Here is an 11,472-nt window from a genome sequence, read left to right as displayed (position 1 = left end):
CGCTCCCGCCCCTCCGATCCGGTCCCCTACCCTGCCATTCAAGCGGGGGACGGCCACTGCGCAGCCCCCTCACCCCGCCGCTCACCAGCAGCCCGTGACTCCCGCAGGGGCCCTGGTCCCAGGTCCCCGACCCTCCTTCCCACCCCCTACCTGACCGCCCGTGGCTCCGACGCGGCAACCGCCTCCAGCCCACCCGCCCGCTGCCCTCTGCGCACGCGCCGCAGCGAATCCCTTGGCCGGCTCCAATTCGCAGAGCCACCTGTCTGTCACTGGACTCCGCTTCCTGAGGCATGCTGGGGCTTGTAGTCGGCCAGACCGGAGTGCACCGAGCCCAGAGGGCGGGGAGAGGCAAGCTAACTGTGGACCTTGACAATACATAGTTGAGCTTTCTGTCTCCATTGTAGAGATAAGGAAACTGAGACGAAAGGGCCTGCCTAAATTTGCTCAGAGATTCGGGAGCTAACCTCAAATCCAATCTGAGTTTTAACCCCTTTGCTAAACTGTGACCTCCAGGAGTGGTCCTCAACAAAGCCAGGGCACCTCAAGGTCTGGAAGCCCCTCTGAACTTCAGCTTTCCCTTCTGAGAAATGGGCTGAGGGAAGAATACAACTTCCACCCTGGGGCAAGTACAGAACTTGACTCACTTGGAAAGGTAGTACTTCTGAGCCCCTGTCTCTCCACCCCCCCCCCCCCACACACACACACACTTGGAAACCTAGAGCCAAGTTTATCTGATAAACACATTGCTCTTTGAAAGGAGTCTTTTGCCTACTCCAGAGGCACCTTTGTGTCAACATAAGAGACATTCAAACCTATAGAGAGTTTTTTGTGAGTTAATTTCAGCCAAACTGTCGACAGTTGCCAGGAAGCAAAATCTCAATGGATTATTGAGATAATGCTCCAGAGAATGGCAGTTTTGCACCTTGTTTTATACATTACAATAAAAAGAGAAGATGCAAGTGGGTTACATGAAATCCATTGGTGGTAGATTAGGGAGGTGGGGAAAGCAAAACAAGGAAACCTCTGGGACTGAGTGAAAAGTAAAATGATAGACACATGCATCTTTTACAGATGTGGGTACAGGAGAGTTAACAGTCAACAGTTAACATGATAACAGTAACAATGAGGAGATTTATGGTCCCCTCCCTGGTGCATTGGTTGTGCCCTGAGGGGTCTGGAGAAAGGGGTTATGGTAGATGCAAAAGACAATAGAAAGGCTTAGTTAAGATAAAGATTGACCTTTGTCAGGGAAGATTCTAGCCTAGGACATGACTACCTGCCATAAACTGCTTTTAGTTGAGAAGTTTTCATTTCAGACCATCCTTTGTGGTTACTCTAGGTCAGTGATGGTGAACCTTTTGAGCTCGGCGTGTCAGCATTTTGAAAAACCCTAACTTAACTCTGGTCCCGTGTCACATATAGAAATTTTATGATATTTGCAACCATAGTAAAACAAAGACTTATATTTCTAATATTTATTTTATATACTTAAATGCCATTTAACAAAGAAAAATCAACCAAAAAAATGAGTTCGCGTGTCAACTTCTGACACGCGTGTCATAGGTTCGCCATCACTGCTCTAGGTCTCTCAGTCTGCACGGCTGCACACAGGCCTTCCCTGAGGTTGCCAGGTTAGCACTTGGCCCCTTTCATCCACACTTGGCAGAGGAGCTACACTCTGTAGTGCCTGTCCCTGCAGATTGAAGCTACCCAGGAACCCAAACCCAAGTCTAGCTTTGGGGTAGCAGGGAGAGTAGAGTCTTCCCAGGTGGGAGGTGGTCTGTCCTACTGGCTAGGGAGACCCCTTAGTTTGAGGCCAGTTCTGCAGGTGACCTTATAGTTTAGCTTAGGAGCTTAGGAGCAGGAAGGGGCTTAACGTGGAATGTGCTGGGACTTGAAATCCCATGTAGGTGTGTGACGCTGCACAATGATAAAACGACAAACAGAAACAATAAAACAATAAGAAAGCTACCCTCTTTGAGCAGCTCAGTATTGAGGTGCAGCTACACACTTCACATGGCTCACTTAATCCTCATAAAGACCCTATGAGATAAGCACCTGATGCCCAGGTGATTAAATGACAAAGCCTCATGTTCGAAAGTATAAAGCCCAGATTGGAACCCAATTCTACCTGAGAATGCACCCTCTTAACCTTGTTTCATCTCTCTGCCCATTTCTTTATCTCTAAATGGAAATGAGGTTTATCTCTAAATGGAAATGATCTTTATCTCTAAATGCAAATAAGGACTAAGATTATAATATATAGTGGTTACATTTAATTAATTGTAAATATGTATATTATAATTAGCTGTTATACTCTCCGGACTGTTGGTCCCAGAAGCGCCGGCTCCCAGCATTTCAGATATTGAAGGCAATGGGAGGTTGGATTGGCATACTTCATGGCATCCTTAGAGTGGGCCTGGGGGCTCTGTACGCCTGGGTTGGCATAGAGCTCTGGGCCTATCTGAGACTTCAAGGATATGCTTACAAGCCAGGGCCAGCCAGGGTTTGATCAGACTGGCCAGGCAGGAGTGGGCTGAAGACCCTGGGGCAGGTTTTGCTCAGAATTAGCACAGACAGTGGTTGCAGACAGAACCTCGCGGGGCCAGGAGAGCAGGGGTGCTTGCTTCTCCCACTTTCCTGGGCTCCTGGGAACTCCCAGGTGCTCACTGCATGCTCAGCAGGTGCCAGAACTTGTAATTTGGTGATTTTTCATAAAGCACATACTGGGTTGGGCTTTAATTCCCCACTTCCTTGCCATCTCCCCCAGTGGGCTGCAAGCTCCCTGAAGGACAATGCCCATTTGTTGTCATATCTTATTAGCACAGTGCCCAGCACATAAGAGTTGCTGAGTCAGTGAGTCAGACTCAGAGATGTGACCTTAGGCAAATCACATCCCCTGTCTGACCTAGAGTTATTCTAGCTGCAAAATAACTCCATGGGGTCAGGTGGGTAGGCCAGCCATTTTTGTACACACCAGCAATATACCAGGTACTTCATAGATATTATCATAAATCAGAATTAATGCCCCCAACAAATGAATCAAGGAGATATCAGTAGCTCCATCTTGCAAAAGAGGCAGCTGAGGTTCAGCAAGATGAACTAGATTGCTCACAGTTGCCGCCTGGGAAGCCGTAGGGCTAGGGTACAAACCCAGGCCAGTTGGGTTAGGACAGAGGTGGGCAACCTTTTTGTGAGTGCATGCCAAAACCAGCAAAATCTCTGACTCAAAATTCTTCTGCGTGCCAACCCTAATTTTTTGAGAACATGTTACGCCTACTTGATATCTCTTAAGGTGTACGTATGTGAAGAACCTTGAAGAAATAATAAAATTCATTCGAGCGATAAAAACACAGTATATGATGATGAAAAATACATTTATTTTTTAATGTATACATGTACACTGATAGTCCGACAGAAAACTTTATGACTCTGTTTGATATTATCAGTGGGACTTTTGCTGCTGCATCACTGATGACAGAGATTTTACATCAGGTTTATATTTCGTGACCTTCAGAGATATGCACAAGCTACTACTTTCATCCGTCAGGCTACTCCTATTATGAGACTTAACAAAATTCATCACTGAGAACAAAGATTCACAAGCGTATGTGGATAAAACCAAAACACTGGTCGGATCTAGAAAGGCAGGGAGAGTTAAGGCAGAGGCATAGAAATTGCTCTTCCCCTCTCTCTTCAATCCATGTCTATGGTCTTTAAGAGAACTTGTTATGTAAAATTATTTATTTATCTAAGATGCACCTACACTGAATTTATCTGAAAAATAAAAAAGTCGATATTAAGAAAAAAATTGTAAATGGAAGATTATAAAAGGGGTTTCGCGTGCCAGCAAAAGTTACTGGTGTGCCATGTTTGGCACGCGTGCCAAGGGTTGCCCACCCCTGGGTTAGGACATTCTCTGAACCACCACCTAGACTACCCATATTTTATGACAGCAGCTCTCTTTTTACCGGGTAAGCTTTGTTGGTAAGATTCAAAAGAGAGAGGAGATGACAGTGCTTAGGAAGTCAAGGAGTACAGGTCAGATCATGGCTGTCATAACCGTGGAGCATGATGCTGCCAAGGGGAAGACACGCATATGAGCTGTTCTGAGCCGTATCACCAGAGGAGAGGCCTTGCCCCCTGCCCGGGGTTTCTGCATGTTGGAGACTCAACGAGGCCAGTTTCACCAGAATGGCAAGGAGCCGTGTAAACAGGGGCCTGGGGTTCTTCCACCAGCCCCCGTCAGGTGGGAGAGATGGGAGAGTTACTGTCAGGTATTTTCTTCCCAGCCTTGAGACCTTACTTATACCCTCTTCTCAGACAGGTGGGGAGTTTGCACCCTGTTTGCTGAAAACCAGTTACCAGCCCAATGTCTTAATTCAGGACTGGTGGTATTTTTCTACTGATGTTCCCCCAATCACAGAGTGGAGCCAATGGGGCTTCTGATAGTCTGGGGCTGTAGTTCAAGCAAGGTTTTAAACAATGACAACAGCAACAACAACAAAAAAGTCTTTAAAAAAAAAATCTGTGTTTGACTATCTTGTTTTTAATGTTTAAATTAGCTACCAGTATAATTAATTATCATACCACAAAATCTCAGAGTGAAATAAACACACTAGGAAAATGCACTCATTCTAATCCTGTGGCTTTGCATACCCTGGTACTATGTTAGCATTCCTCATACACAGAAACATTTTTAAAATACTCTCTGTGAAACCGTTTAAATACAGCATACCTCAGAGATATTGTGGGTCCAGTTCCAGATCCCTGCAATAAAGCGAATATGATAACAAAGCGAGCCATAGGATTTTTTGGTTTCCCAATTAGTCTGTTAAGTACCATTATGTCTACAAAAATCTATAGACCTAAATTTAAAAATACTTAACTGCTAAAAATGCTAACCATCATCTGAGCCTTCATCTGAATCATTATTACAGTAGTGACATCAACGATCACTGATCACAGATCATCCTAACAAATGTAATAATAAAACTTTGGGATATTGCAAGAATTACCAAAATGCGACACAGAGACACGCAGTAAGCAAATACTTTTGGGAACCTGGCACCAATAGGCTTGCCTCAAACCTGTTGGTGCCACAATAGTGTAAACAAAAAAGGTTGTGACAAAACTTTAATTTGCAAAAGAGCACAGTATCTGCGAAGTGCAATAAAGCAAAACACAATAAAACGAGGTGTGCCTGTACTCTATTCAGCATCCTATATAATAAAAGGCTGATATGCAAAGCAACCGAATGGTGGAATGACCGGTTCTATGACACACACTGACCACCAGGGGGCAGACGCTCCATGCAGGAGCTGCCCCTGGTGGTCAGTGTGCTTCCACAGGGGGAGCACCGCTCAGCCAGAAGCCGGGCTCAGTGGCTGGCGAGCGCAGCAGCGGTGGCAGGAATCTCTCCCACTTCTGCGGCAGCGCTAAAGATGTCCGACTGCTGGCTTAGGGGAGCAGGCCTAAGCCAGAAGTCAGACATCCCCTGAGGGCTCTCAGACTGCGAGAGGGCGCAGGGCAGACTGAGGGAACGCCCCCCCTCGAGTGCACGAATTTCATGCACCAGGCCTCTAGTTTTAATATAATGGCTTTTCATTTCACATTTACACCACCTGTATCAGTTTCTTAGGACTATCATAACCAAGTACCACAAAGGGATGGCTTAAAAAAAGGGAAATTTATTCTGTCACAGTTCTGGAGGCTGGAAGTCTGAAATCAGGGTGTCCATGTGGCCATGCCTTCTCTGAAATCTCTAAAAGAGGATCCTTCCTTGCTTCTCCTAGTTCCTGGTGGCCCCGGGCATTCCTTGGCTTGTGGTAGCATAACTCCAATTTTTGCCTCTGTCTTCATGTGGTCATTTTCTCCGTGTGTGTGTGTGTGTCTGCCTATGTTTTCTTACAAGGACACCAGTCTTATTAGATTAAGCTTGACCTTCATTCTTACCTATTTAAAGCTCGAGTATGACCTCATCTGATTTACTACATCTACAATGACCCTATCTCCAAATAAAGTCCCATTCTGATGTACTGGGCATTAGGATTTCAGCATATATTTTGGGGGACCCAATTCAACCAATAACATCAGCCTATGAGCTAAGTATTATTTTCTCCATTTACAAAGAAGATCTCTAGTTTAACCTTCTTACCATTCTCTTTAAAGTGGGGACAAAAATAGCTAAATCACATGATTGCGGGGAGCAAAGTAAAATATTGGATGTTAAGCACTCACATTTTGGCATGTTGCCTGACATGTATTAATATTACTGTCATTATTATTATTATTACTAGAGGCCCAGTGCATGAAATTCATGCATGGGTGGAGTCCTTCAGCCTAGCCAGTGATCAGGGCTGATTGGGGCCAGTCTGATCAAGGCCAGACTGGAGAGGAGGTGACGGTCGCTGGGCTAGGCATGGAAGGAAGGGACGCCGGACGCCGACACTGCCATCATCGGCGCCCCACCACCATGTGGTTCCCCACCTCCCCCCTCCTCCTTCCCTCACCACCGCACCACCACTGCAGTGGGCAGGTGTCGGGCTGATTGAGGCCTGCTGGCCAGGGGGAGGGACCATGGAAGGTTGGCCAGCCAGGGGAGCTGGCTGTGGGAGTGCACTGACCACCAGGGGGCAGCTCCTGCATTGAGCATCTGCTTCCTGGTGGTCAGTGCGTGTCAGAGCGACTGGTTGTTCTGGTCAATTAGGCTTTTAATTATAAATAAGTTTGTTAAGTCCACCATTATGCAATAGAAAAAGCAAAGGCTTGGATCAGATCAGGGTCAGAACCCTGGTTCCATCCATCTGCAAGATTTTTTTGGAGAATGGGTTAGAGGATAATTTGAAATAATGCTTGGTGACTTGTTGTAAGGCAAGTTATTTAACCTAGGCCAACTGACTTAGCTACTGTGAACTTAACTTTCTACCTCTGCAAAAGGGGTATAATAATAACTATCTACCACATAGAGATTTTGTAAATGTTAGATGACTTAATATCTTAAGTTTTTAGAGCACTGCCTGATAAAGAATAAGTGGTCTATGAATGTTAGCTACTATTATGTCATTGTTGTTGTTATTATTATTATCATCATCATCATCATCATTACTGTTCTCGACAAAATATCGTCCCCCTCTTCCCTTATTAACAGTTGAATTCTGAGGAGGAAGAGGAATTTCTTGCTTATAGATTGTAGGGGAGAAAATTACAACTCTAATTCATCCTAACCAAATTTGTCTGAGTCTAGAGGTTAATAATTGCTAGAATGTTTATGAAATAATATTAAATTATATCTGCCTACCTTTATTAACTATCACTGTATTAACAAATTACCTCAAAACTTTGCAGTTTTGAACAGCATACATTTCTTATCTCACAGTTTCTGTGAGTCGGGAATCAGCTTAGCTAGATCCTCTGCTTCACAGTCTCTCAGAAGACAGCAGTCAAGTTATTGGCCAGGGCTGGGGTCTCATTCTAAGGTTCGACTGGGGAAGGATTGGCTTCCAAGATCACTTATGTAGCTGTTGGCAGGATTCAGTTCTTTACGGGTTGTCGGACTGAGGGCCTCAGGCCCCTGATGGCTTTGGGTGGAGACTGTCCTCAGCTTGCCATGTGAGTCTCTCCAGCTTGTTTCATCAAAGTCAGCAAGAGAGAGTTTGTCAAGTTGACAAGTCGATCTTTGAAAATTTAACCATCGCAGCAAGACTGCCTAAATGTCCTTGCACAGGGAGGGTTTTTGTGTGTGTGTGTTTTGATTTGTTGTTTTCATTTTGTTTTATTTTTTAATTCCTTGAGCTGATATGGAAGCAATTGATTCAAAATTTTGAAACTTTCTTTTAATATCACATACATTTGTGTGCATTGGCCGGACCTAGTTTGTAATGATTTGAGCTAGCGTAGATGGTCAAAGATCAGCAGTCATCAAATACTGGCAGAGTAGGTTGCTTGATAAATGCTAGTAGCAGTGAAGGCTTGCCCAGAGAATATTCACTGGGTAGTGTCAGGAACTTCAACTCACCTCAAAGCTAAATGAGGACTATTGGGAAATATCCCATGGGCCTTATTTCTGCTACGCCCCACCTCTCAACCCCCGTGCAGGCTTCCTATCCTCTTGGCTCCAGGGTTTCAGCCAGCTTTCTCTTGATGGCTACCATTACTCTCTCCATCAATTGGTGTCTGCAAGACTGGCAGGCGGCCCAGGAAGAGATAGACTTTTTGCTCCACCCCCTCCCCACCTATACCATACATTCTCATGTCACTGCTATTCATTATTCTAATTTATTTTTCTAAAAATAGGAAACTTTTACTGTTATTTTAAAATATTTAAATATACTGCAAGTGAAAATGCGTTTAGAAGCAAGAATCAAAACAGCACATAATGTAGTTGTGGAAAATCCCTCTTCATCCTACTCCCCGGCAGTAACTGCCTGTAGTGATTCTATGTAATTCTCCTGGCAGCCCTCTTCTCTCGGTGTTTTATTGGGGAAAGTACACATATACGGAGAGAAAATGATAGAGTGAGTCCCTGTGTGCTCATCACCTTGCAATACTTGTCAATATTTTGCCAATTTTGCTTCAACTATCTCTCACTTCCAATTTGCTTTCTGCTGCTGGAGTCTTTTAAAGCAAATCCCAGATATCATATCGTTCCTCCTGTAAATACCTCACTATGTGTCTCTAAGAAATAATTATTTTTTTAACATCATCATCACATCTAGCACTTCATATTCAAATTTCCTTTATTGCTTCAAAACATCTTTCTGTAGTAGGTGTGTTTAAATAAGAATCAAAATGTCCACATGTTGTACTAGGTCTTCCTTAATCAGTAATAATTACACCTTAAAATTTTGCTATTATTTGTTGAAGACATTGGCTTCTTTGACTTTTAGAATTTTTTTGCTTTGCAGATTAGCTCATTGCTTTTTCTTGTGTGTGTGTGTGTGTGTGTGTGTGTGTGTGTGTTAATTTGTTGTTGTTTTTTTTAACATGTTCCTCTCTCCTAGGGATTCATCAATTTGTTTTGTTTGTTTGTTTCATGGACCCCTTTTATAAAATGATGCAGGCTATTGACCCCCACCACCCCCTGTCACCTTCTCAGAATAATATTTTTAAATGCATAAAATGAGATACATGAGGACTACATAAGAAAGAAATTATATCAAGATAGAGCTATCAAAATATTTTTAAAAAACGAATTTGTAATGGAGTAATATATAGCCTTCTTTATTAATGACAATACTTAATGGATATTCTAATAGCTATGAACATAAATAATTCAAATATTTGTGACAACCCATAATATGATAGAAATATATGTGAATCTGATTGTGTCAAAGTCATAGGAAGTGCTACACTACTATAGTTCATTACCTCCATTCATAACATAAGGAAATGCCCTAGCTGGTGTGGCCCAGTTGTTTGGAGCATCATCCTGTACACCAGTCAGTGCGCATACCCAGTTTGCTGGTTCGATTCCCAGTTGAGGCAGGTACAGGAGGCAACTGATCAGTGTTTCTTATTCACAGCAGTGTTATTTTCTTTCTCTCTTTCTCTCTCTCTCCCCCATTAAAAAAATAAATAAATAAAATATTAAATTGCACTTAGAATATACTAAAAATAAGTTTGTATTTTCCTCTACACAAGTTCACAGACCCTAGAATTCTACGCCTGGGCCCAAGAAGTGCCCGCTAAAGTAGGCAGACTGTGCCATGTACTTCCTATGGCGTCATATCAAAAGCACTTACTGTCCGGTTTACTTCTTTTAGTGATATTAAGATTAAACAACAGGTCAGCTGCTGTAAGTCTGATCTATTAATTAGGAATATTCCCATCAGCCTTTCTCTTACTGGTTTTAGGATTCATTGGTGATAGCTGTCTAGATCTCTTGTGTTCGATTGCAAAATAGTAATTTTCTAATTCTGTCATTCTTCCTGCCTTTATAACCTGCAATATTTCCATGAAAAACAATGTCATTATTCTGAAACCCAGTTTCCTCAGTTGTAAAGGAGGGTTATAAAAGCGAACATTCCTAGTCCAAATTGCGGTTATAAGAATTCGATGAGAATGTCTTTTGCTTAGCAAAAAAGAATAGAAGCTCAGGAAATGAGGATTTCCTTTCTACTCTCTCCCCCTTTTTATGGACTTTCCCCCACCCTTTCTTAAAAATAAAACTAGGTTGTTATGATAATACTAGAGGCCTGGTGCACGAATTCATGCACGGGTGAGGTCTGGCTGGCCCTGATTGGGGCCGGGCCGGTGGAGGGGAGGGGCTGCAGGTGGTTGGCTGGCCGGCCCCACCCCCAATCTGGCCAGTTGGCCTGCCGCAGTGGGCGTCATAGTCCCCAGTTGTTCTGGTCGTCCCAGCATTCTGGTCGCTGGCTTTTTATATATAGAGATTGGATCAATAAGAACTGGAATTTGTTGGGTGTCACGAGTATACATTATTTTAAATTCAAGCAGCAACTTTGCCTTATCTGTAATGTTATCCTTATTGTATACATAGAAGAGCAGAGGCTCTGAGAGGAAGCCTCTTAAGCTTGCCCATGGCCACCTGCAGAGCCTCCCCCAGGCCACAGTCACCTTTTGTTTGAATCAGGAGATGGTGCTCTTCCATTTGGCTTCAATCCTATGGGTGCAGGCATGGCCCGTGGGGCTGCCTGGGGTGGGACTTGGTTTCCACTCCCCGCTGCACTTTGTCGGGTTCTGCACGGCACAGCTTGCACACCTGTGCCCAGAGGCCCTGGTTGCATGCATAGAAATCCAAACCCAGGTCTGCCTCACATTCAGACTGTCAACGTAAGAAACATCCAAGCCTGCAAGAATTTTTATGAGTTTATTTGAGCCAAACTGATGCCAGGAAGCAAATCCTCAAAGGAATGAGAAAATGCTCCTGAGAATGGCAGTTTTGCACCTTATTTTATACATTAGAATCAAAGGAGAAGACTTAAGGGGGTTACATGAAATCCAGTGGTGATAGGGAGGCAGGAGAAAGCAAAGCAAGGAAATCTCTGGGACTGGATAAAAGAAAAAGGAGCAGACTCATAGTCCTTAACAATTCACATGATAATCATAACAATGAGGGGATTTGTGGTCTCTGCTCTGGTGAGGGGATTGGCTTTGAGGAGTGGGGGAGGAAATTACTTTGATATTCCAAAGAGAAGTTATCAGGTATGTTATTGTGGATGCAAAACAAGACAACAGGCAGGCTCAGTTAAGGTGAAGATTTACCTTTGTTCGAGAAAAATACTGGCCTAGGAATTGACTACCAGCCATGAACAGCTTTTAGTTAGAAAGTTTTCATTTCAGACTATTCTATGTGGTTACTTTAGGTCTCTGAGTTTGTAAGGCTGCCACGTAGGCCTTCTTGTCAGGTTTAGTCTGTGGCCCCTTTCTCGTCCACAAGACCACATCATTCCACAGCTACCTGGGAGTTCATCTTCCTGGTACCTTCAGGATCCTGCTTCATCCATGGTC

The 11,472-nt window shown here is 43.7% G+C and overlaps 2 protein-coding genes across 2 annotated transcripts in view; one reads left to right on the top strand and one right to left on the bottom strand.

Annotated features, from left to right (window-relative positions):
- The window catches only part of TRIM32 (tripartite motif containing 32), an 11,931-nt gene extending 11,735 nt beyond the window's left edge, over nucleotides 1–196 (bottom strand). Inside the window, 1 exon segment of the mRNA XM_006091082.3 lies at nucleotides 151–196. The gene's annotated coding sequence lies outside the window, so the exon portion shown is untranslated.
- The window catches only part of LOC102436882 (astrotactin-2), a 483,991-nt gene that overhangs the window by 299,039 nt on the left and 173,480 nt on the right, over nucleotides 1–11,472 (top strand). The gene's annotated exons all lie outside the window — the stretch shown is intronic.

The sequence above is a fragment of the Myotis lucifugus genome, unplaced genomic scaffold (genome assembly GCF_000147115.1).
Source record: "Myotis lucifugus unplaced genomic scaffold, Myoluc2.0 scaffold_87, whole genome shotgun sequence".
NCBI lineage: Eukaryota > Metazoa > Chordata > Mammalia > Chiroptera > Vespertilionidae > Myotis > Myotis lucifugus.
Note: the sequence above shows the minus strand (reverse complement) of the source record. Positions and strands in the feature narration are given on the sequence as shown.